Source organism: Trematomus bernacchii, unplaced genomic scaffold (genome assembly GCF_902827165.1).
Source record: "Trematomus bernacchii unplaced genomic scaffold, fTreBer1.1, whole genome shotgun sequence".
Taxonomy (NCBI): Eukaryota; Metazoa; Chordata; class Actinopteri; order Perciformes; family Nototheniidae; genus Trematomus; species Trematomus bernacchii.
Window position 1 is genome coordinate 1 of NW_022987953.1, and position 24,316 is coordinate 24,316.

Genomic DNA, 24,316 nt, shown 5'->3' on the forward strand with positions numbered 1-24,316 from the left:
ATACGGAGTTATGGACATAAACGTGTCAGTATAGACAGAACAATGTACATATTAATCATATTTAATTTATTAAATGTACAATAAACTAAAAACAGCAGAATCACTGCTTTAAGCAGCATATCACACTTCCAGGCAGACATACACACACCCAGGGGGGGAAGAGAACACATTGACCCAGGAATAAGGGCTCAAAACGTGGGTAAAAGTGTGTTAAAAAGTCGGGGAACATGTTTCAAATGACAGCAGACTGCTGCTTGTTTGCAGGCTGACACAGTTCACTTGTCTCACACACACACCCAGGGGGGAAAGAGAACACATTGACCCATGAATAAGTGTCTGAATCATGGGCACATTAGTGTTTAAAGTCGGGGAACTGTTTTAATTCAGGACCAGGGTGAAAAGATAACACATTTACCCATGAATAAGTGTCTGAATCATGGGCACATTAGTGTTTAAAGTCGGGTGAACTGTTTTAATTCAGGACCAGGGTGAAAAGATAACACATTTACCCCGCTAAAGTGTTCAAAACATGGGTATATTAGTGCTCAAACTCGATTAAACTGTTTTAATTGCGGAGGTTTTACGTTTTGGTTCACTCGTCTCACACACCCAGGGTGTTAACAACATTTTTTACAAATTTTATAAATTAGTCTAGAGCTCCATCTATTGTAATTTGAGTGTATTACACGTCTGTCCATGGAACGCGAGTTTTGCGCCATTTGAGTGGAGTAAACTGATATGCAGCTGGAGTAACATGTACATTGAGACGCATTGGGACATATCATCGTAACTTTCAATGTTAACCTTGTACATATGAGGCACAATATGCTTACTCAATGAGCAAAAAAAATAATTATTTAATAATAATAATATAACAATATAATATCTGAGACATCCACTATAATTTCAAAACAATTCATTACTTCATTAATTAATTGTTTTGAAATTAAAGTGGATGTGTCAGATATTATATTATTATTATTAAATAATTATTTATATATAATAAATGTCCCGTTTCTGTACTGAGAAATCTATATAGATTCGCAGCCTTTAGAAAAGACAGACTGAGAAATCAATATAGCAGACTTGTCCTCAATCATGTTCAAGCGGCAGGGTGGCGAAGACGGGTAAGCCTTGCTCCTTGCTGCGGGAGGTCCGGGTTCGAATCTCCTCTCAGACAACAATTATAATTATTATTATAATAATATATTATATATATATTATAATTTAGTTGAATTAAGAGTGCGAGTCTCTACATTTAGGTTAGTTATTATAGCTTTATTTCTTTTGTAATTATTAAATATAAAAACACAGAATTTGTGTGACTATATTAAACTGCCTCTGGCAGTGTGCATTAATTGTTTGAAATTAGTGTAGATGTCTTAGATATTATATTATTATTACAGTTATTAGCAAAAAAAATAATTATTTAATAATAATAATATAACAATATAATATCTGAGACATCCACTATAATTTCAAAACAATTCATTACTTCTGCCAGAGGTTGGTTTCGAACCCCCGACCTCCCACGCCAAGGGGTGAAACTTATCAACCAACGCCACCCTGTCACCTAAAGCTCATTGAGCATAAGTCTCCTATATAGTACAATAACGGGACATTTCCCTTTCTTTCTCCATCAAAAATGAAAAACGATCCATCAAATCACATCTACAGATCAAGACGAAGCGAATGGAAGTACTCCCGTAGACCTAGCGTGGGGAAATGTTTGCGAAAAACGTGTGTGAAATGTCCGAAAACAAACCAATGTCTGTGAATCTATAGATTTCTCAGTAGAGAAACGGGACATTTATCTGTCTTATCCACCCTCAAAATGGAGAAACGATCCATCAAATCACACCTACAGATCAAGGACGAAGCTAAAGGAAGTACTCCCGGACACCTAGCATGTGAAAATGTTGCGAAAAACGTATGTGAAGTGTCCAAAAACTGAGCTATGGCTGTGAATCTCATCCTCCTTTCTCCTCAGGTCACCAGTTTCACACACGTTTTTCGCAAACATTTCCCCACGCTTGGTCTCCGGGAGTACTTCATTCGCTTCGTCTTGATCTGTAGATGTTATTTGATGGATCATTTGTTAATTTTGAGGGTGGAAAAGACAGATAAATGTCCCGTTTCTCTACTGAGAAATCTATAGATTCACAGACATTGCTCCGTTTCGGACATTTCACACACGTTTTTCGCAAACATTCTCACATGCGAGGCATCTGGGAGTACTTCCATTCGCTTCGTCTTGATCTGTAGGTGTGATTTGATGGATCGTTTCTCCATTTTGAGGGTGGATAAGACAGATAAATGTCCCGTTCTCTACTGAGAAATCTATAGATTCACAGACATTGGTTTGTTTTCGGACATTTCACACACGTTTTTCGCAAACATTTCCCCACGCTAGGTCTACGGGAGTACTTCCATTCGCTTCGTCTTGATCTGTAGATGTGATTTGATGGATCATTTGTTCATTTTGATGGAGAAAAAGAAAGGGAAATGTCCCGTTATTGTACTATATAGGAGACTTATGCTCAATGAGCTTTAGGTGACAGGGTGGCGTTGGTTGATAAGTTTCACCCCTTGGCGTGGGAGGTCGGGGTTCGAAACCAACCTCTGGCAGTAGTAATGAATTGTTTTGAAATTATAGTGGATGTCTCAGATATTATATTGTTATATTATTATTATTAAATAATTATTTTTTTTGCTCATTGAGTAATAACTGTAATAATAATATAATATCTAAGACATCTACACTAATTTCAAAACAATTAATTCCTACTGCCAGAGGCAGTTTAATATAGTCACACAAATTCTGTGTTTTATATTTAATAATTACAAAAGAAATAAAGCTATAATAACTAACCTAAATGTAGAGACTCGCACTCTTAATTCAACTAAATTATAATATATATATAATAATAATTATAATTGTTGTCTGAGAGGAGATTCGAACCCGGACCTCCCGCAGCAAGGAGCAAGGCTTACCCATCTTCGCCACCCTGCCGCTTGAACATGTTTGAGGACAAGTCTGCTATATTGATTTCTCAGTCTGTCTTTTCTAAAGGCTGCGAATCTATATAGATTTCTCAGTACAGAAACGGGACATTTATTATTATTAAATAATTATTTATATATAATATCTGACACATCCACTTTAATTTCAAAACAATTAATTCACACTGCCAGAGGCTGGTTTTGAACCCGGACCTCCCACGCCAAGGGGCGAAACTTATCAACCAACGCCACCCTGTCGCCTAAAGCTCATTGAGCATAAGTCTCCTATATAGTACAGTAACGGGACATTTCCCTTTCTTTTTCTCCATCAAAAATGAAAATGGATCCATCAAATCACATCTACAGATCAAGACGAAGCGAATGGAAGTACTCCCAGACGCCTCGCATGTGAGAATGTTTGCGAAAAACGTGTGTGAAATGTCCGAAAACGGAGCAATGTCTGTGAATCTATAGATTTCTCAGTAGAGAAACGGGACATTTCTCTGTCTTTTCCACCCTCAAAATTAACAAATGATCCATCAAATAACATCTACAGATAAAGACAAAGCGAATGGAAGTACTCCCGGAGACCAAGCGTGGGGAAATGTTTGCGAAAAACGTGTGTGAAACTGGTGACCTGAGAGAGGATGAGATTCACAGCCATAGCTCAGTTTTTGGACACTTCACATACGTTTTTCGCAAACATTTTCACATGCTAGGTGTCCGGGAGTACTTCCTTTAGCTTCGTCTTGATCTGTAAGTGTGATTTGATGGATCGTTTCTCCATTTTGAGGGTGGATAAGACAGATAAATGTCCCGTTTCTCTACTGAGAAATCTATAGATTCACAGACATTGGTTTGTTTTCGGACATTTCACACACGTTTTTCGCAAACATTTCCCCGCTAGGTCTACGGGAGTACTTCCATTCGCTTCGTCTTGATCTGTAGATGTGATTTGATTGATCGTTTTTCATTTTTGATGGAGAAAAGAAAGGGAAATGTCCCGTTATTGTACTATATAGGAGACTTATGCTCAATGAGCTTTAGGCGACAGGGTGGCGTTGGTTGATAAGTTTCACCCCTTGGCGTGGGAGGTCGGGGTTCGAACCAACCTCTGGCAGTAGGAATTAATTGTTTTGAAATTATAGTGGATGTCTCAGATATTATATTGTTATATTATATATTAAATAATTATTTTTTTTGCTCATTGAGTAATAACTGTAATATAACAATATAATATCTGAGACATCCACTATAATTTCAAAACAATTAATTCCTACTGCCAGAGGCAGTTTAATATAGTCACACAAATTCTGTGTTTTATATTTAATAATTACAAAAGAAATAAAGCTATATAACTAATCTAAATGTAGAGACTCGCACTCTTAATTCAACTAAATTATAATATATATTAATAATTTTATTATAATAATAATTATAATTGTTGTCTGAGAGGAGATTCGAAACCCGGACCTCCCGCAGCAAGGAGCAAGGCTTACCCATCTTCGCTACCCTGCCGCTTGAACATGTTTGAGGACAAGTCTGCTATATTGATTTCTCAGTCTGTCTTTTCTAAAGGCTGCGAATCTATATAGATTTCTCAGTACAGAAACGGGACATTTATTATATATAAATAATTATTTAATATAATAATATAATATCTGACACATCCACTTTAATTTCAAAACAATTAATTCACACTGCCAGAGGCTGGTTTTGAACTCGGACCTCCCACGCCAAGGGGCGAAAATTATCAACCAACGCCACCCTGTCGCCTAAAGCTCATTGAGCATAAGTCTCCTATATAGTACAGTAACGGGACATTCCCTTTCTTTTTCTCCATCAAAAATGAAAATGGATCCATCAAATCACATCTACAGATCAAGACGAAGCGAATGGAAGTACTCCCAGACGCCTCGCATGTGAGAATGTTTGCGAAAAACGTGTGTGAAATGTCCGAAAACGGAGCAATGTCTGTGAATCTATAGATTTCTCAGTAGAGAAACGGGACATTTATCTGTCTTTTCCACCCTCAAAATTAACAAATGATCCATCAAATAACATCTACAGATAAAGACAAAGCGAATGGAAGTACTCCCGGAGACCAAGCGTGGGGAAATGTTTGCGAAAAACGTGTGTGAAACTGGTGACCTGAGGAGAAAGGAGGATGAGATTCACAGCCATAGCTCAGTTTTTTGGACACTTCACATACGTTTTTCGCAAACATTTTCACATGCTAGGTGTCCGGAGTACTTCCTTTAGCTTCGTCTTGATCTGTAGGTGTGATTTGATGGATCGTTTCTCCATTTTGAGGGTGGATAAGACAGATAAATGTCCCGTTTCTCTACTGAGAAATCTATAGATTCACAGACATTGGTTTGTTTTCGGACATTTCACACACGTTTTTCGCAAACATTTCCCCACGCTAGGTCTACGGGAGTACTTCCATTCGCTTCGTCTTGATCTGTAGATGTGATTTGATGGATCGTTTTTCATTTTTGATGGAGAAAAGAAAGGGAAATGTCCCGTTATTGTACTATATAGGAGACTTATGCTCAATGAGCTTTAGGCGACAGGGTGGCGTTGGTTGATAAGTTTCACCCCTTGGCGTGGGAGGTCGGGGTTCGAAACCAACCTCTGGCAGTAGAATTAATTGTTTTGAAATTATAGTGGATGTCTCAGATATTATATTGTTATATTATTATTATTAAATAATTATTTTTTTTGCTCATTGAGTAATAACTGTAATAATAATATAATATCTAAGACATCTACACTAATTTCAAAACAATTAATGCACACTGCCAGAGGCAGTTTAATATAGTCACACAAATTCTGTGTTTTATATTTAATAATTACAAAAGAAATAAAGCTATAATAACTAATCTAAATGTAGAGACTCGCACTCTTAATTCAACTAAATTATAATATATATATAATATATTATTATAATAATAATTATAATTGTTGTCTGAGAGGAGATTCGAACCCGGACCTCCCGCAGCAAGGAGCAAGGCTTACCCATCTTTGCTACCCTGCCGCTTGAACATGTTTGAGGACAAGTCTGCTATATTGATTTCTCAGTCTGTCTTTTCTAAAGGCTGCGAATCTATATAGATTTCTCAGTACAGAAACGGGACATTTATTATATATAAATAATTATTTAATAATAATAATATAATATCTGACACATCCACTTTAATTTCAAAACAATTAATTCACACTGCCAGAGGCTGGTTTTGAACCCGGACCTCCCACGCCAAGGGGCGAAACTTATCAACCAACGCCACCCTGTCGCCTAAAGCTCATTGAGCATAAGTCTCCTATATAGTACAGTAACGGGACATTTCCCTTTCTTTTTCTCCATCAAAAATGAAAAAGGATCCATCAAATCACATCTACAGATCAAGACGAAGCGAATGGAAGTACTCCCAGACGCCTCGCATGTGAGAATGTTTGCGAAAAACGTGTGTGAAATGTCCGAAAACGGAGCAATGTCTGTGAATCTATAGATTTCTCAGTAGAGAAACGGGACATTTATCTGTCTTTTCCACCCTCAAAATTAACAAATGATCCATCAAATAACATCTACAGATCAAGACAAAGCGAATGGAAGTACTCCCGGAGACCAAGCGTGGGGAAATGTTTGCGAAAAACGTGTGTGAAACTGGTGACCTGAGGAGAAAGGAGGATGAGATTCACAGCCATAGCTCAGTTTTTGGACACTTCACATACGTTTTTCGCAAACATTTTCACATGCTAGGTGTCCGGGAGTACTTCCTTTAGCTTCGTCTTGATCTGTAAGTGTGATTTGATGGATCGTTTCTCCATTTTGAGGGTGGATAAGACAGATAAATGTCCCGTTTCTCTACTGAGAAATCTATAGATTCACAGACATTGGTTTGTTTTCGGACATTTCACACACGTTTTTCGCAAACATTTCCCCACGCTAGGTCTACGGGAGTACTTCCATTCGCTTCGTCTTGATCTGTAGATGTGATTTGATGGATCGTTTTCCATTTTTGATGGAGAAAAGAAAGGGAAATGTCCCGTTATTGTACTATATAGGAGACTTATGCTCAATGAGCTTTAGGCGACAGGGTGGCGTTGGTTGATAAGTTTCGCCCCTTGGCGTGGGAGGTCGGGGTTCAAAACCAACCTCTGGCAGTAGGAATTAATTGTTTTGAAATTATAGTGGATGTCTCAGATATTATATTGTTATATTATTATTATTAAATAATTATTTTTTTTGCTCATTGAGTAATAACTGTAATAATAATATAATATCTAAGACATCTACACTAATTTCAAAACAATTAATGCACACTGCCAGAGGCAGTTTAATATAGTCACACAAATTCTGTGTTTTATATTTAATAATTACAAAAGAAATAAAGCTATAATAACTAACCTAAATGTAGAGACTCGCACTCTTAATTCAACTAAATTATAATATATATATAATGTATTATTATAATAATAATTATAATTGTTGTCTGAGAGGAGATTCGAACCCGGACCTCCCGCAGCAAGGAGCAAGGCTTACCCATCTTTGCCACCCTGCCGCTTGAACATGTTTGAGGACAAGTCTGCTATATTGATTTCTCAGTCTGTCTTTTCTAAAGGCTGCGAATCTATATAGATTTCTCAGTACAGAAACGGGACATTTATTATATATAAATAATTATTTAATAATAATAATATAATATCTGACACATCCACTTTAATTTCAAAACAATTAATTCACACTGCCAGAGGCTGGTTTTGAACCCGGACCTCCCACGCCAAGGGGCGAAACTTATCAAACCAACGCCACCCTGTCGCCTAAAGCTCATTGAGCATAAGTCTCCTATATAGTACAGTAACGGGACATTTCCCTTTCTTTTTCTCCATCAAAAATGAAAAAGGATCCATCAAATCACATCTACAGATCAAGACGAAGCGAATGGAAGTACTCCCAGATGCCTCGCATGTGAGAATGTTTGCGAAAAACGTGTGTGAAATGTCCGAAAACGGAGCAATGTCTGTGAATCTATAGATTTCTCAGTAGAGAAACGGGACATTTATCTGTCTTTTCCACCCTCAAAATTAACAAATTATCCATCAAATAACATCTACAGATCAAGACAAAGCGAATGGAAGTACTCCCGGAGACCAAGCGTGGGGAAATGTTTGCGAAAAACGTGTGTGAAACTGGTGACCTGAGGAGAAAGGAGGATGAGATTCACAGCCATAGCTCAGTTTTTGGACACTTCACATACGTTTTTCGCAAACATTTTCACATGCTAGGTGTCCGGGAGTACTTCCTTTAGCTTTGTCTTGATCTGTAGGTGTGATTTGATGGATCGTTTCTCCATTTTGAGGGTGGATAAGACAGATAAATGTCCCGTTTCTCTACTGAGAAATCTATAGATTCACAGACATTGGTTTGTTTTCGGACATTTCACACACGTTTTTCGCAAACATTTCCCCACGCTAGGTCTACGGGAGTACTTCCATTCGCTTCGTCTTGATCTGTGGATGTGATTTGATGGATCGTTTTTCATTTTTGATGGAGAAAAGAAAGGGAAATGTCCCGTTATTGTACTATATAGGAGACTTATGCTCAATGAGCTTTAGGTGACAGGGTGGCGTTGGTTGATAAGTTTCACCCCTTGGCGTGGGAGGTCGGGGTTCGAAACCAACCTCTGGCAGTAGTAATGAATTGTTTTGAAATTATAGTGGATGTCTCAGATATTATATTGTTATATTATTATTATTAAATAATTATTTTTTTTGCTCATTGAGTAATAACTGTAATAATAATATAATATCTAAGACATCTACACTAATTTCAAAACAATTAATGCACACTGCCAGAGGCAGTTTAATATAGTCACACAAATTCTGTGTTTTATATTTAATAATTACAAAAGAAATAAAGCTATAATAACTAACCTAAATGTAGAGACTCGCACTCTTAATTCAACTAAATTATAATATATATATAATATATTATTATAAATGGGTCAGTTAATTAATGAACATTTCTGAGTTTTATTTTTCAGGCAAAATGTACTGTAGAATTGTCTTTTTCAGTCAGGATGGCTGAGCGGTCTAAGGCGCTGCGTTCAGGTCGCAGTCTCCTCTGGAGGCGTGGGTTCGAATCCCACTTCTGACAAATGGTGTTTTTCACTGTAACATTCAGTGAGACATGATCTTGGGAAAGAAATGTAAGCATATTGTTACAAGACAGCCCATGACCAAATCCAGTGTTGCAAGAGCTGTATTGGTTAAATGCTAAATGCTAAATGCTGCTGCTGACTTGGTTACTACAAAAAAAAAGACACAGAAAAACCTACAAGGATCGACAAGGTGACTCTAAATAGACCGAGAAAAACAAGTATATGCGGACTTTGTTTTTATTTAGCCCAAACCAGTTCATTTTTTTTCACCTCTATTCTGCCCGGCAACAGTCGAAAAATAGTCATATCGAGTAAAGCAACACAAAATACAAATAACCTGGGTTTGGAACAGTAACATAATATTGTTAACCTGTTCCACTCTGAGCCTGTTTTTCAGGTCTCAGGCTCGAAAATGACATTCCCAGAACAAATGACCATATCTTCCCTTCTAAAAGGGTTAAATTAATAATCTTTTCTCAAAGTAATGATAAACCTGTGAGTTGGATGTAGAAGTGTCAGAATCAATATAAATGTTTTTTATTTTAAAGAAAATTCAGATTTTACATAGTAAAAAACTGTAAATTATAGTGTCCGTCCAAAAATTATTTTTTACAGATAGTGAAAACTACCCTTGGATGATGGGTTAGTAGACTAAAAGCTTTAGGAATCCAAAGTACAACATATAATAAGTACCCTGTATCAAGATTGATGCAAAACAAGTGAAATGTGACCTTTTTAGAGAGATTTAGCCAAAAACTGGGCCATCTGGGGTCATTTGGGTGGATTTGACCTATCTCTGGCCCCCCTTGCTCGATCTGGTTGGTTGACATACCCTTGTGACCGTTAGTGCCAATAGAATCGAAGGAGGAGACTCACATAGACACACATTGTAAAGAAAAATTTTTGCCGCTTCGCGTGTGGAAAGCGAAACTAAACTGGAGGAATGTCTCCTTCTGGAGTTTGGAAACTAAAACGCAGTTGTATTGCTTATGGATTATCAGAAATAATTTCAAAGAAGGCACAGACACATAGGATGAACCTATGGATTAACTGCAGCATCGTTTTTTTATCGTTTTAATGCCATTGAAGACCACTTTTGACCAAGGTAAGCCATATTTACATGTTTAGCTTCTTGGCTCCACATGTGATGATGTACGCTTTCGTTGATAGCGTCGCGAATGTTTATCACTGAGTGTTGAGGTGGGCACCGTTAGATTCAGTGTCTCCAGGACACCAAAAAATAGTGTTTGGTTGTGCATCTAGGATAAGTAATAAGGGAGTTCTGAGTGAGTTTATGTGCCTTTGTCGGTCCCGTTTTTTCGATCGAGACTAATTCAGAGGCTGAGTGCTAGCATTGTGGGTTTTTTTTGAAAAAAAAAATTAAAAAGATCAGTTAGCTGAGTTTCTTCCCGTTACATGGATATAACACATTCATAGTTTTATTCAATATTAAGATTCCTTAGACGTTGTTTCCTGCAAATGACGCGTTTATCCGCCCGGTACCGGGGGGAAGGCGTGAAACAGGTTAATATTGTGAAAAAAAGTCATCTTTTTCAATGATTACAGTTTTTTTCAGTTGCTAACACACTAAAATGACACGTACAGCACATGGTTAAAACACACCTGTTAGCTATCCTGGTTCCAAAATCCAACATGTAAGCTGCTGAAATGTCAGTTCTCCCAGGTTCCAAAGGTTCAAACAATCCGTCATCCACATTTTTGACAGCGTTGGATTCAAAGAGGTGAGCAGAGTGGCGCAGCGGAAGCGTGCTGGGCCCATAACCCAGAGGTCGATGGATCGAAACCATCCTCTGCTAATTGTAAAAGCTTTGGGTCAGTAGGGTCCTTGTCCTTTCCATCCTTATTCAGAAGGAAACACGTTCACAAGACAAAGCATCCATTATCGAAAATGTTAAATTGCTTAACTCTTTAGTGCCAAAGTGGACACTATATTGTGTCGCAAGAAGCTTTTGCAAACATTGTTGCAATACCGAGGCTTGACAACTTTTTGGTTTCAATTAACTCCTTAGGGTATCTGGAACCTTTATGACTTATTCAAGTAGGCCAAAGAGAGAGCATATCTGTGCTACAATAAGGCACTGCTGGGATTTGAACCCAGGATCTCCTGTTTACTAGACAGGCACTTTAACCAACTAAGCCACAGCACCCTCTTAAATAGTTCTTCTTTTGAATCAAAGTAGGGGATATTCCAGTTTGCTTTACCTGTGGAATGAGATAAAACAACCCGGGGAAGTGCGAGGGGCTGTTCATTAATGGGTCAGTTAATTAATGAACATTTCTGAGTTTTATTTTTCAGGCAAAATGTACTGTAGAATTGTCTTTTTCAGTCAGGATGGCCGAGTGGTCTAAGGCACTGCGTTCAGGTCGCAGTCTCCTCTGGAGGCGTGGGTTCGAATCACACTTCTGACAAATGGTGTTTTTCACTGTAACATTCAGTGAGACATGATCTTGGGAAAGAAATGTAAGCATATTGTTACAAGACAGCCCATGACCAAATCCAGTGTTGCAAGAGCTGTATTGGTTAAATGCTAAATGCTAAATGCTGCTGCTGACTTGGTTACTACAAAAAAAAGACACAGAAAAACCTACAAGGATCTACAAGGTGACTCTAAATAGACCGAGAAAAACAAGTATATGCGGACTTTGTTTTTATTTAGCCCAAACCAGTTCATTTTTTTCACCTCTATTCTGCCCGGCAACAGTCGAAAAATAGTCATATCGAGTAAAGCAACACAACACAAATAACCTGGGTTTGGAACAGTAACATAATATTGTTAATATTGTGAAAAAAAGTCATCTTTTTCAATGATTACAGTTTTTTTCAGTTGCTAACACACTAAAATGACACGTACAGCACATGGTTAAAACACACCTGTTAGCTATCCTGGTTCCAAAATCCAACATGGAAGCTGCTGAAATGTCGGTTCTCCCAGGTTCCAAATGTTCAAACAATCCGTCATCCACATTTTTGACAGCGTTGGATTCAAAGAGGTGAGCAGAGTGGCGCAGCGGAAGCGTGCTGGGCCCATAACCCAGAGGTCGATGGATCGAAACCATCCTCTGCTAATTGTAAAAGCTTTGGGTCAGTAGGGTCCTTGTCCTTTCCATCCTTATTCAGAAGGAAACACGTTCACAAGACAAAGCATCCATTATCGAAAATGTTAAATTGCTTAACTCTTTAGTGCCAAAGTGGACACTATATTGTGTCGCAAGAAGCTTTTGCAAACATTGTTGCAATACCGAGGCTTGACAACTTTTTGGTTTCAATTAACTCCTTAGGGTATCTGGAACCTTTATGACTTATTCAAGTAGGCCAAAGAGAGAGCATATCTGTGCTACAATAAGGCACTGCTGGGATTTGAACCCAGGATCTCCTGTTTACTAGACAGGCACTTTAACCAACTAAGCCACAGCACCCTCTTAAATAGTTCTTCTTTTGAATCAAAGTAGGGGATATTCCAGTTTGCTTTACCTGTGGAATGAGATAAAACAACCCGGGGAAGTGCGAGGGGCTGTTCATTAATGGGTCAGTTAATTAATGAACATTTCTGAGTTTTATTTTTCAGGCAAAATGTACTGTAGAATTGTCTTTTTCAGTCAGGATGGCCGAGCGGTCTAAGGCACTGCGTTCAGGTCGCAGTCTCCTCTGGAGGCGTGGGTTCGAATCAAACTTCTGACAAATGGTGTTTTTCACTGTAACATTCAGTGAGACATGATCTTGGGAAAGAAATGTAAGCATATTGTTACAAGACAGCCCATGACCAAATCCAGTGTTGCAAGAGCTGTATTGGTTAAATGCTAAATGTTAAATGCTGCTGCTGACTTGGTTACTACAAAAAAAAGACACAGAAAAACCTACAAGGATCTACAAGGTGACTCTAAATAGACCGAGAAAAACAAGTATATGCGGACTTTGTTTTTATTTAGCCCAAACCAGTTCATTTTTTTCACCTCTATTCTGCCCGGCAACAGTCGAAAAATAGTCATATCGAGTAAAGCAACACAACACAAATAACCTGGGTTTGGAACAGTAACATAATATTGTTAATATTGTGAAAAAAAGTCATCTTTTTCAATGATTACAGTTTTTTTCAGTTGCTAACACACTAAAATGACATGTACAGCACATGGTTAAAACACACCTGTTAGCTATCCTGGTTCCAAAATCCAACATGGAAGCTGCTGAAATGTCGGTTCTCCCAGGTTCCAAATGTTCAAACAATCCGTCATCCACATTTTTGACAGCGTTGGATTCAAAGAGGTGAGCAGAGTGGCGCAGCGGAAGCGTGCTGGGCCCATAACCCAGAGGTCGATGGATCGAAACCATCCTCTGCTAATTGTAAAAGCTTTGGGTCAGTAGGGTCCTTGTCCTTTCCATCCTTATTCAGAAGGAAACACGTTCACAAGACAAAGCATCCATTATCGAAAATGTTAAATTGCTTAACTCTTTAGTGCCAAAGTGGACACTATATTGTGTCGCAAGAAGCTTTTGCAAACATTGTTGCAATACCAAGGCTTGACAACTTTTTGGTTTCAATTAACTCCTTAGGGTATCTGGAACCTTTATGACTTATTCAAGTAGGCCAAAGAGAGAGCATATCTGTGCTACAATAAGGCACTGCTGGGATTTGAACCCAGGATCTCCTGTTTACTAGACAGGCACTTTAACCAACTAAGCCACAGCACCCTCTTAAATAGTTCTTCTTTTGAATCAAAGTAGGGGATATTCCAGTTTGCTTTACCTGTGGAATGAGATAAAACAACCCGGGGAAGTGCGAGGGGCTGTTCATTAATGGGTCAGTTCATTAATGAACATTTCTGAGTTTTATTTTTCAGGCAAAATGTACTGTAGAATTGTCTTTTTCAGTCAGGATGGCCGAGCGGTCTAAGGCACTGCGTTCAGGTCGCAGTCTCCTCTGGAGGCGTGGGTTCGAATCAAACTTCTGACAAATGGTGTTTTTCACTGTAACATTCAGTGAGACATGATCTTGGGAAAGAAATGTAAGCATATTGTTACAAGACAGCCCATGACCAAATCCAGTGTTGCAAGAGCTGTATTGGTTAAATGCTAAATGTTAAATGCTGCTGCTGACTTGGTTACTACAAAAAAAAGACACAGAAAAACCTACAAGGATCTACAAGGTGACTCTAAATAGACCGAGAAAAACAAGTATATGCGGACTTTGTTTTTATTTAGCCCAAACCAGTTCATTTTTTTTCACCTCTATTCTGCCCGGCAACAGTCGAAAAATAGTCATATCGAGTAAAGCAACACAACACAAATAACCTGGGTTTGGAACAGTAACATAATATTGTTAATATTGTGAAAAAAAGTCATCTTTTTCAATGATTACAGTTTTTTTCAGTTGCTAACACACTAAAATGACACGTACAGCACATGGTTAAAACACACCTGTTAGCTATCCTGGTTCCAAAATCCAACATGGAAGCTGCTGAAATGTCGGTTCTCCCAGGTTCCAAATGTTCAAACAATCCGTCATCCACATTTTTGACAGCGTTGGATTCAAAGAGGTGAGCAGAGTTGCGCAGCGGAAGCGTGCTGGGCCCATAACCCAGAGGTCGATGGATCGAAACCATCCTCTGCTAATTGTAAAAGCTTTGGGTCAGTAGGGTCCTTGACCTTTCCATCCTTATTCAGAAGGAAACACGTTTACAAGACAAAGCATCCATTATCGAAAATGTTAAATTGCTTAACTCTTTAGTGCCAAAGTGGACACTATATTGTGTCGCAAGAAGCTTTTGCAAACATTGTTGCAATACCGAGGCTTGACAACTTTTTGGTTTCAATTAACTCCTTTGGGTATCTGGAACCTTTATGACTTATTCAAGTAGGCCAAAGAGAGAGCATGTCTGTGCTACAATAAGGCACTGCTGGGATTTGAACCCAGGATCTCCTGTTTAATAGACAGGCACTTTAACAAACTAAGCCACAGCAACCTCTTAAATAGTTCTTCTTTTTAATCAAAGTAGGGGATATTCCAGTTTGCTTTACCTGTGGAAGGAGGTAAAACAACCCCGGGAAGTGCATTAGTTAGCATTTTTTCGCAAAATGCTAATTCTAAGGCTTGGTATTACTGTTGTGTTTCTTTTAGCTAAAAATGGTTCATATCTTCAGTTAGCTGAGATTATTATTATTATGAGAGTGCTACACATTAATAGTTTCATAAATTTAAGAAGCCCTGAGACATTATCTAAAAAAAAAAAAAGTGGGAGGGGTCCAATGGGGGGATCGCCGGGCTTAAGAGGTTAATTAACTGACCCATTAATGAACAGCCCCTCGCACTTCCCCGGGTTGTTTTACCTCATTCCACAGGTAAAGCAAACTGGAATATCCCCTACTTTGATTAAAAGAAGAACTATTTAAGAGGTTGATGTAGCTTAGTTGGTTAAAGTGCCTGTCTAGTAAACAGGAGATCCTAGGGTTCAAATCCCAGCAGTGCCTTATTGTAGCACAGACATGCTCTCTCTTTGGCCTACTTGAATAAGTCATAAAGGTTCCAGATACCCTAAGGAGTTAATTGAAACCAAAAAGTTGTCAAGCCTCGGTATTGCAACAATGTTTGCAAAAGCTTCTTGCGACACAATATAGTGTCCACTTTGGCACTAAAGAGTTAAGCAATTTAACATTTTCGATAATGGATGCTTAGTCTTGTGAACGTGTTTCCTTCTGAATAAGGATGGAAAGGACAAGGACCCTACTGACCCAAAGCTTTTACAATTAGCAGAGGATGGTTTCGATCCATCGACCTCTGGGTTATGGGCCCAGCACGCTTCCGCTGCGCCACTCTGCTCACCTCTTTGAATCCAACGCTGTCAAAAATGTGTATGACGGATTGTTTGAACATTTGAAACCTGGGAGAACCGACATTTCAGCAGCTTCCATGTTGGATTTTGGAACCAGGATAGCTAACAGGTGTGTTTTAACCATGTGCTGTACGTGTCATTTTAGTGTGTTAGCAACTGAAAAAAACTGTAATCATTGAAAAAGATGACTTTTTTTCACAATATTAACAATATTATGTTACTGTTCCAAACCCAGGTTATTTGTGTTGTGTTGCTTTACTCGATATGACTATTTTTCGACTGTTGCCGGGCAGAATAGAGGTGAAAAAAATGAACTGGTTTGGGCTAAATAAAAACAAAGTCCGCATATACTTGTTTTTCTCGGTCTATTTAGAGTCACCTTGTCGATCCTTGTAGGTTTTTCTGTGTCTTTTTTTTGTAGTAACCAAGTCAGCAGCAGCATTTAGCATTTAGCATTTAACCAATACAGCTCTTGCAACACTGGATTTGGTCATGGGCTGTCTTGTAACTATATGCTTACATTTCTTTCCCAAGATCATGTCTCACTGAATGTTACAGTGAAAAACACCATTTGTCAGAAGTGGGATTCGAACCCACGCCTCCAGAGGAGACTGCGACCTGAACGCAGCGTCTTAGACCTCTCGGCCATCCTGACTGAAAAAGACAATTCTACAGTACATTTTGCCTGAAAAATAAAACTCAGAAATGTTCATTAATGAACTGACCCATTAATGAACAGCCCCTCGCACTTCCCCGGGTTGTTTTACCTCCTTCCACAGGTAAAGCAAACTGGAATATCCCCTACTTTGATTCAAAAGAAGAGCTATTTAAGAGGGTGCTGTGGCTTAGTTGGTTAAAGTGCCTGTCTAGTAAACAGGAGATCCTAGGTTCAAATCCCAGCAGTGCCTTATTGTAGCACAGACATGCTCTCTCTTTGGCCTACTTGAATAAGTCATAAAGGTTCCAGATACCCAAAGGAGTTAATTGAAACCAAAAAGTTGTCAAGCCTCGGTATTGCAACAATGTTTGCAAAAGCTTCTTGCGACACAATATAGTGTCCACTTTGGCACTAAAGAGTTAAGCAATTTAACATTTTCGATAATGGATGATTAGTTTTGTGAACGTGTTTCCTTCTGAATAAGGATGGAAAGGACAAGGACCCTACTGACCCAAAGCTTTTACAATTAGCAGAGGATGGTTTCGATCCATCGACCTCTGGGTTATGGGCCCAGCACGCTTCCGCTGCGCCACTCTGCTCACCTCTTTGAATCCAACGCTGTCAAAAATGTGGATGACGGATTGTTTGAACATTTGGAACCTGGGAGAACCGACATTTCAGCAGCTTCCATGTTGGATTTTGGAACCAGGATAGCTAACAGGTGTGTTTTAACCATGTGCTGTACGTGTCATTTTAGCAACCCGGTATCACGGCAAGACGTGAACATGTGACGATCTACCATGCTGGGAGACGTGAATATGTCACGGTTTCGTCCCTTCAAACGTGACAGTTACACGGTATTGTTAACATGGCCCAACCAGTGGAGAAATACCCGGAAGTGCCTAGCAAATGGTCTACCGCGCCTATTTGTCGGTTTTTATTGTCAAAATGAGATGTTTTTAATTTATTTTTTAATCATCACACTTGATTTCGCCGATTTCTTGTTTCCCTAGCTGGTCGACACCTCTTTTAGCAGAAACAAAGGCTACATTAATGTATTAAATCGATGTTAATCCATGTGTGTGGAGGTGAGGATGTGGAATTAACGGACGTGACGTTGTGTGATTGCGTTGCCAGGCAACACAATTTACAAACTCTTCAACTACAACCCTAATTATATTTTAAAACATTTTAGAAGGCCTCACGAAATACTTTAATGTAAATTCAAATGTAAATGTGAAGGGGTGTGTGTAATGTGGTGATTGACATTATTCACCCACGGATCTATTGGTTGGGGTATTGTTCCGCACGGACATTTTAGTTAAACGGACTTACTGTTGATGTGAAATCCGAAAAAAAATACGTTATACACCATAACGGTGCACAGCTGATATAAAAGGACTTGTCGTTTTTAAAGATATTACTGATTTTCTTTGAATATAAGAATGTAAATACTGAGTTGAGAGAATAGTCAGGGGATTTGGGTGATGGGAGACACATCTATGGATTCAGAATTTCAATAGCTTACTGTTAAATGACGGATATACCTTTCTGTCTGTGATGTTTTACAAATCAGATATTATAAGTAAAACATGTGAAATAATATAGCAATATCCTGTACAATTATATGAAAACATGAATAAAACTACACATCTTCAGATGTTATACATACACAAGTGTCCTACACTAATAATACAAAGTTATTATGGCTGTGTGTACCTTGTGTGCACCGCCTAGTGGTTAAAGCACGTTATTGAATTAGTTGTGTATATGATATGTCAATGATCCTTAGAAAATCTTGAAATCTTGAAAGGGATATGCAAAATAGCCATTATATACAGTCTTTAATTAACTATTAGTAGAGAATAACGAGTAATGAATATACTTTATAGGGATCTGCAGATAAATGTTTAGTCTTCTCAAGCAGCAACTATCAAATATCTCTCCTGATTGTTGGCACTTGACAATCACCTTTCCCTGAATTTTACTCAGGTGTAACTAAAGCCTGATTTAAGGGTTGTTTATATTTCACATCATTAATCAGAATCTGCAAAGTAACTAAAATAAATGTAGTGGAGTAAAAATACCAGGTTAACCTCTGAATTGTAGTGGAGTAGAATTGCTGTTTTGTTTAGTAATGGATATTGAATATGGAATAAAGGTTTTGACAAGACCTGGTGTAACAATAATCAAAAAGGACATTAAAAGAGCTCCAGATGTCAATGATCTAAACAAAACAGCACACCTGAAATGTATTACATACTTTATTAAGGGCAGTGAATTAGTTTTTTCTGTATGTTTTTCAAATCAGTGTTATACATAGACAGTGTTACATTGCTATTATTATCCTTAAAATATATATAAAACAAAACCATTTATGATCTTTTTTGTTGGGTGGTTTACTAATGACAGTTAATTCTGTTTCTGCTATTGATGGTTTCATTTTTGTGAAAAATAATAAAATAATAAAATTCAATAACGTGCTTTAACCACTTTCTATCAGCTGTGCACCGTTATGGTGTAAATACAGCCTATCTACAGTACCAATTGGATCAAATATAAAAGTCAGCCGAATTAGTATTGATACTGCAAGGAGACGTATTGTGTGAAAAGAAATGTAAGATGTTGTTTAATTGCTGATATATTTATGATCCACGTCACGTTTTCAGTTTTGGCGGCAGTGCTTCCTGTTTGTCCAGAAGTCTTCTCATCAGGGCTCTATAAATACAGAACTACGGCAGATATGTCATATTTAATGCAGCCAAACTGTGTATTACAATGCCATTATGTGATGACCTCCAAAGAGAAAAGCAAGCAAACTCGGAATAAAGTATTATTTTATTTTCTTTAAATGTTTTCGGATTTCACATCAACAGGAGTCCGGTTAACTAAAATGTCCGTGCGGAACAATACCCCCAACCCATAGATCCGTGGGTGAATAATGTCACCACATTACACACATTCCTTCACATTTACATTTTAATTTACATTAAAGTATTTCGTGAGGCTGTCTAAAATGTTTTTAAATATAATTAGGGTTGTAGTTGAAGAGTTTGTAAATTGCGTTGCCTGGCAACGCAATCGCACAACGTCACGTCCGTTAATTCCACATCCTCACCTCCACACACATGGATTAACATCGATTTAATACATTAATGTAGCCTTTGTTTCTGCTAAAAGAGGTGTCGACCAGCTAGGGAAACAAGAAAATCGGCGAAATCAAGTGTGATGATTCAAAAATAAATTAAAAACATCTCATTTTGACAATAAAAACCGACCAATAGGCGCAGTAGACCATTTGCTAGGCACTTCCGGGTATTTCTCCACTGGTTGGGCCATGTTAACAATACCGTGTAACTGTCACGTTTGAAGGGACGAAACCGTGACATATTCACGTCTCCCAGCATGGAAGATCGTCACATGTTCACGTCTTGCCGTGATACCGGGTTGCATTTTAGTGTGTTAGCAACTGAAAAAAAACTGTAATCATTGAAAAAGATGACTTTTTTTTCACAATATTAACAATATTATGTTACTGTTCCAAACCCAGGTTATTTGTGTTGTGTTGCTTTACTCGATATGACTATTTTTCGACTGTTGCCGGGCAGAATAGAGGTGAAAAAAATGAACTGGTTTGGGCTAAATAAAAACAAAGTCCGCATATACTTGTTTTTCTCGGTCTATTTAGAGTCACCTTGTCAATCCTTGTAGGTTTTTCTGTGTCTTTTTTTGCAGTAACCAAGTCAGCAGCAGCATTTAGCATTTAGCATTTAACCAATACAGCTCTTGCAACACTGGATTTGGTCATGGGCTGTCTTGTAACAATATGCTTACATTTCTTTCCCAAGATCATGTCTCACTGAATGTTACAGTGAAAAACACCATTTGTCAGAAGTGGGATTCGAACCCACGCCTCCAGAGGAGACTGCGACCTGAACGCAGCGCCTTAGACCGCTCGGCCATCCTGACTGAAAAAGTCAATTCTACAGTACATTTTGCCTGAAAAATAAAACTCAGAAATGTTCATTAATGAACTGACCCATTAATGAACAGCCCCTCGCACTTCCCCGGGTTGTTTTACCTCATTCCACAGGTAAAGCTAACTGGAATATCGCCTACTTTGATTTAAAAGAACTATTTAAGAGGTTGATGTAGCTTAGTTGGTTAAAGTGCCTGTCTAGTAAACAGGAGATCCTAGGTTCAAATCCCAGCAGTGCCTTATTGTAGCACAGACATGCTCTCTCTTTGGCCTACTTGAATAAGTCATAAAGGTTCCAGATACCCTAAGGAGTTAATTGAAACCAAAAAGTTGTCAAGCCTCGGTATTGCAACAATGTTTGCAAAAGCTTCTTGCGACACAATATAGTGTCCACTTTGGCACTAAAGAGTTAAGCAATTTAACATTTTCGATAATGGATGCTTAGTCTTGTGAACGTGTTTCCTTCTGAATAAGGATGGAAAGGACAAGGACCCTACTGACCCAAAGCTTTTACAATTAGCAGAGGATGGTTTCGATCCATCGACCTCTGGGTTATGGGCCCAGCACGCTTCCGCTGCACCACTCTGCTCACCTCTTTGAATCCAACGCTGTCAAAAATGTGGATGACGGATTGTTTGAACATTTGGAACCTGGGAGAACCGACATTTCAGCAGCTTCCATGTTGGATTTTGGAACCAGGATAGCTAACAGGTGTGTTTTAACCATGTGCTGTACGTGTCATTTTAGTGTGTTAGCAACTGAAAAAAACTGTAATCATTGAAAAAGATGACTTTTTTTCACAATATTAACAATATTATGTTACTGTTCCAAACCCAGGTTATTTGTGTTGTGTTGCTTTACTCGATATGACTATTTTCGACTGTTGCCGGGCAGAATAGAGGTGAAAAAAATGAACTGGTTTGGGCTAAATAAAAACAAAGTCCGCATATACTTGTTTTTCTCGGTCTATTTAGAGTCACCTTGTAGATCCTTGTAGGTTTTTCTGTGTCTTTTTTTGCAGTAACCAAGTCAGCAGCAGCATTTAGCATTTAGCATTTAACCAATACAGCTCTTGCAACACTGGATTTGGTCATGGGCTGTCTTGTAACAATATGCTTACATTTCTTTCCCAAGATCGTGTCTCACTGAATGTTACAGTGAAAAACACCATTTGTCAGAAGTGGGATTCGAACCCACGCCTCCAGAGGAGACTGCGACCTGAACGCAGCGCCTTAGACCGCTCGGCCATCCTGACTGAAAAAGACAATTCCACAGTACATTTTGCCTGAAAAATAAAACTCAGAAATGTTCATTAATTAACTGACCCATTAATGAACAGCCCCTCACACTTCCCCGGGTTGTTTTACCTCATTCCACAGGTAAAGCAAACTGGAATATCCCCTACTTTGATTTAAAAGAAGAACTATTTAAGAGGGTGATGTAGCTTAGTTGGTTTAAAGTGCCTGTCTAGTAAACAGGAGATCCTAGGGTTCAAATCCCAGCAGTGCCTTATTGTAGCACAGACTATGCTCTCTCTTTGGCCTACTTGAATAAGTCATAAAGGTTCCAGATACCCTAAGGAGTTAATTGAAACCAAAAAGTTGTCAAGTCTCGGTATTGCAACAATGTTTGCAAAAGCTTCTTGCGACACAATATAGTGTCCACTTTGGCACTAAAGAGTTAAGCAATTTAACATTTTCGATAATGGATGCTTTGTCTTGTAACGTGTTTCCTTCTGAATAAGGATGGAAAGGCCAAGGACCCTACTGACCCAAAGCTTTTACAATTAGCAGAGGATGGTTTCGATCCATCGACCTCTGGGTTATGGGTCCAGCACGCTTCCGCTGCGCCACTCTGCTCACCTCTTTGAATCCAACGCTCTCAAAAATGTGGATGACGGATTGTTTGAACATTTGGAACCTGGGAGAACCGACATTTCAGCAGCTTACATGTTGGATTTTGGAACCATGATAGCTAACAGGTGTGTTTTAACCATGTGCTGTACGTATCATTTTAGTGTGTTAGCAACTGAAAAAAACTGTAATCATTGAAAAGATGACTTTTTTTTCACAATATTAACAATATTATGTTACTGTTCCAAACCCAGGTTATTTGTGTTGTGTTGCTTTACTCGATATGACTATTTTTCGACTGTTGCCGGGCAGAATAGAGGTGAAAAAAATGAACTGGTTTGGGCTAAATAAAAACAAAGTCCGCATATACTTGTTTTTCTCTGTCTATTTAGAGTCACCTTGTAGATCCTTGTAGGTTTTTCTGTGTCTTTTTTTTGTAGTAACCAAGTCAGCAGCAGCATTTAGCATTTAACCAATACAGCTCTTGCAACACTGGATTTGGTCATGGGCTGTCTTGTAACAATATGCTTACATTTCTTTCCCAAGATCGTGTCTCACTGAATGTTACAGTGAAAAACACCATTTGTCAGAAGTGGGATTCGAACCCACGCCTCCAGAGGAGACTGCGACCTGAACGCAGCGCCTTAGACCGCTCGGCCATCCTGACTGAAAAAGACAATTCTCCAGTACATTTTGCCTGAAAAATAAAACTCAGAAATGTTCATTAATGAACTGACCCATTAATGAACAGTCCCCTCCCACTTCCCGGGTTGTTTTACCTCATTCCACAGGTAAAGCTAACTGGAATATCCCCTACTTTGATTTAAAAGAAGAACTATTTAAGAGGTTGATGTAGCTTAGTTGGTTAAAGTGCCTGTCTAGTAAACAGGAGATCCTAGGTTCAAATCCCAGCAGTGCCTTATTGTAGCACAGACATGCTCTCTCTTTGGCCTACTTGAATAAGTCATAAAGGTTCCAGATACCCTAAGGAGTTAATTGAAACCAAAAAGTTGTCAAGCCTCTGTATTGCAACAATGTTTGCAAAAGCTTCTTGCGACACAATATAGTGTCCACTTTGGCACTAAAGAGTTAAGCAATTTAACATTTTCGATAATGGATGCTTAGTCTTGTGAACGTGTTTCCTTCTGAATAAGGATGGAAAGGACAAGGACCCTACTGACCCAAAGCTTCTACAATTAGCAGAGGATGGTTTCGATCCATCGACCTCTGGGTTATGGGCCCAGCACGCTTCCGCTGCGCCACTCTGCTCACCTCTTTGAATCCAACGCTGTCAAAAATGTGGATGACGGATTGTTTTGAACATTTGGAACCTGGGAGAAACCGACATTTCAGCAGCTTCCATGTTGGATTTTGGAACCAGGATAGCTAACAGGTGTGTTTTAACCATGTGCTGTACGTGTCATTTTAGTGTGTTAGCAACTGAAAAAAACTGTAATCATTGAAAAAGATGACTTTTTTTCACAATATTAACAATATTATGTTACTGTTCCAAACCCAGGTTATTTGTGTTCTGTTGCTTTACTCGATATGACTATTTTTCGACTGTTGCCGGGCAGAATAGAGGTGAAAAAAAATGAACTGAAGTTACCTACTGTAACTCCAGCTTCTATGAGTATTGGCGTAGCCCTCTAAGGCTATCGCTATTGGGTAATCCCCCTGCGCACCCGCGCAACACTGAAAACACTTGTAGTCCACGCCCGCCCGCAAGGTGGGCCCCACCCACGGGCTCCCTTCCGGTATAAATAGGAAGGGGACCCGACAACCTGCTCCCACACAAAAACTTTTTCTTCAG

General features: G+C 38.7%; 19 non-coding genes across 19 annotated transcripts; 8 read left to right on the forward strand and 11 right to left on the reverse strand.

The window, feature by feature from the left end:
- Positions 1–9,080: 9,080 nt before the first annotated feature.
- Positions 9,081–9,163, forward strand: trnal-cag. The gene has a single exon. It is a non-coding gene; the product is annotated as a tRNA-Leu (tRNA).
- A 1,749-nt stretch (positions 9,164–10,912) lies between these two features.
- On the forward strand, positions 10,913–10,984 carry trnam-cau. Its single transcript has one exon. It is a non-coding gene; the product is annotated as a tRNA-Met (tRNA).
- A 277-nt stretch (positions 10,985–11,261) lies between these two features.
- Positions 11,262–11,335, reverse strand: trnat-agu. Its single transcript has one exon. It is a non-coding gene; the product is annotated as a tRNA-Thr (tRNA).
- Positions 11,336–11,514: 179 nt separating this feature from the next.
- Positions 11,515–11,597, forward strand: trnal-cag. Its single transcript has one exon. It is a non-coding gene; the product is annotated as a tRNA-Leu (tRNA).
- Positions 11,598–12,182: 585 nt separating this feature from the next.
- On the forward strand, positions 12,183–12,254 carry trnam-cau. Its single transcript has one exon. It is a non-coding gene; the product is annotated as a tRNA-Met (tRNA).
- Positions 12,255–12,531: 277 nt separating this feature from the next.
- Positions 12,532–12,605, reverse strand: trnat-agu. The gene has a single exon. It is a non-coding gene; the product is annotated as a tRNA-Thr (tRNA).
- Positions 12,606–12,784: 179 nt separating this feature from the next.
- Positions 12,785–12,867, forward strand: trnal-cag. Its single transcript has one exon. It is a non-coding gene; the product is annotated as a tRNA-Leu (tRNA).
- A 585-nt stretch (positions 12,868–13,452) lies between these two features.
- Positions 13,453–13,524, forward strand: trnam-cau. The gene has a single exon. It is a non-coding gene; the product is annotated as a tRNA-Met (tRNA).
- Positions 13,525–13,801: 277 nt separating this feature from the next.
- On the reverse strand, positions 13,802–13,875 carry trnat-agu. The gene has a single exon. It is a non-coding gene; the product is annotated as a tRNA-Thr (tRNA).
- Positions 13,876–14,054: 179 nt separating this feature from the next.
- On the forward strand, positions 14,055–14,137 carry trnal-cag. The gene has a single exon. It is a non-coding gene; the product is annotated as a tRNA-Leu (tRNA).
- A 935-nt stretch (positions 14,138–15,072) lies between these two features.
- On the reverse strand, positions 15,073–15,146 carry trnan-auu. Its single transcript has one exon. It is a non-coding gene; the product is annotated as a tRNA-Asn (tRNA).
- A 782-nt stretch (positions 15,147–15,928) lies between these two features.
- On the reverse strand, positions 15,929–16,000 carry trnam-cau. The gene has a single exon. It is a non-coding gene; the product is annotated as a tRNA-Met (tRNA).
- A 585-nt stretch (positions 16,001–16,585) lies between these two features.
- Positions 16,586–16,668, reverse strand: trnal-cag. The gene has a single exon. It is a non-coding gene; the product is annotated as a tRNA-Leu (tRNA).
- A 179-nt stretch (positions 16,669–16,847) lies between these two features.
- trnat-agu lies at positions 16,848–16,921 on the forward strand. The gene has a single exon. It is a non-coding gene; the product is annotated as a tRNA-Thr (tRNA).
- A 277-nt stretch (positions 16,922–17,198) lies between these two features.
- trnam-cau lies at positions 17,199–17,270 on the reverse strand. The gene has a single exon. It is a non-coding gene; the product is annotated as a tRNA-Met (tRNA).
- A 3,287-nt stretch (positions 17,271–20,557) lies between these two features.
- trnal-cag lies at positions 20,558–20,640 on the reverse strand. Its single transcript has one exon. It is a non-coding gene; the product is annotated as a tRNA-Leu (tRNA).
- Positions 20,641–21,822: 1,182 nt separating this feature from the next.
- Positions 21,823–21,905, reverse strand: trnal-cag. Its single transcript has one exon. It is a non-coding gene; the product is annotated as a tRNA-Leu (tRNA).
- Positions 21,906–23,087: 1,182 nt separating this feature from the next.
- On the reverse strand, positions 23,088–23,170 carry trnal-cag. The gene has a single exon. It is a non-coding gene; the product is annotated as a tRNA-Leu (tRNA).
- A 530-nt stretch (positions 23,171–23,700) lies between these two features.
- trnam-cau lies at positions 23,701–23,772 on the reverse strand. Its single transcript has one exon. It is a non-coding gene; the product is annotated as a tRNA-Met (tRNA).
- Positions 23,773–24,316: the final 544 nt, after the last annotated feature.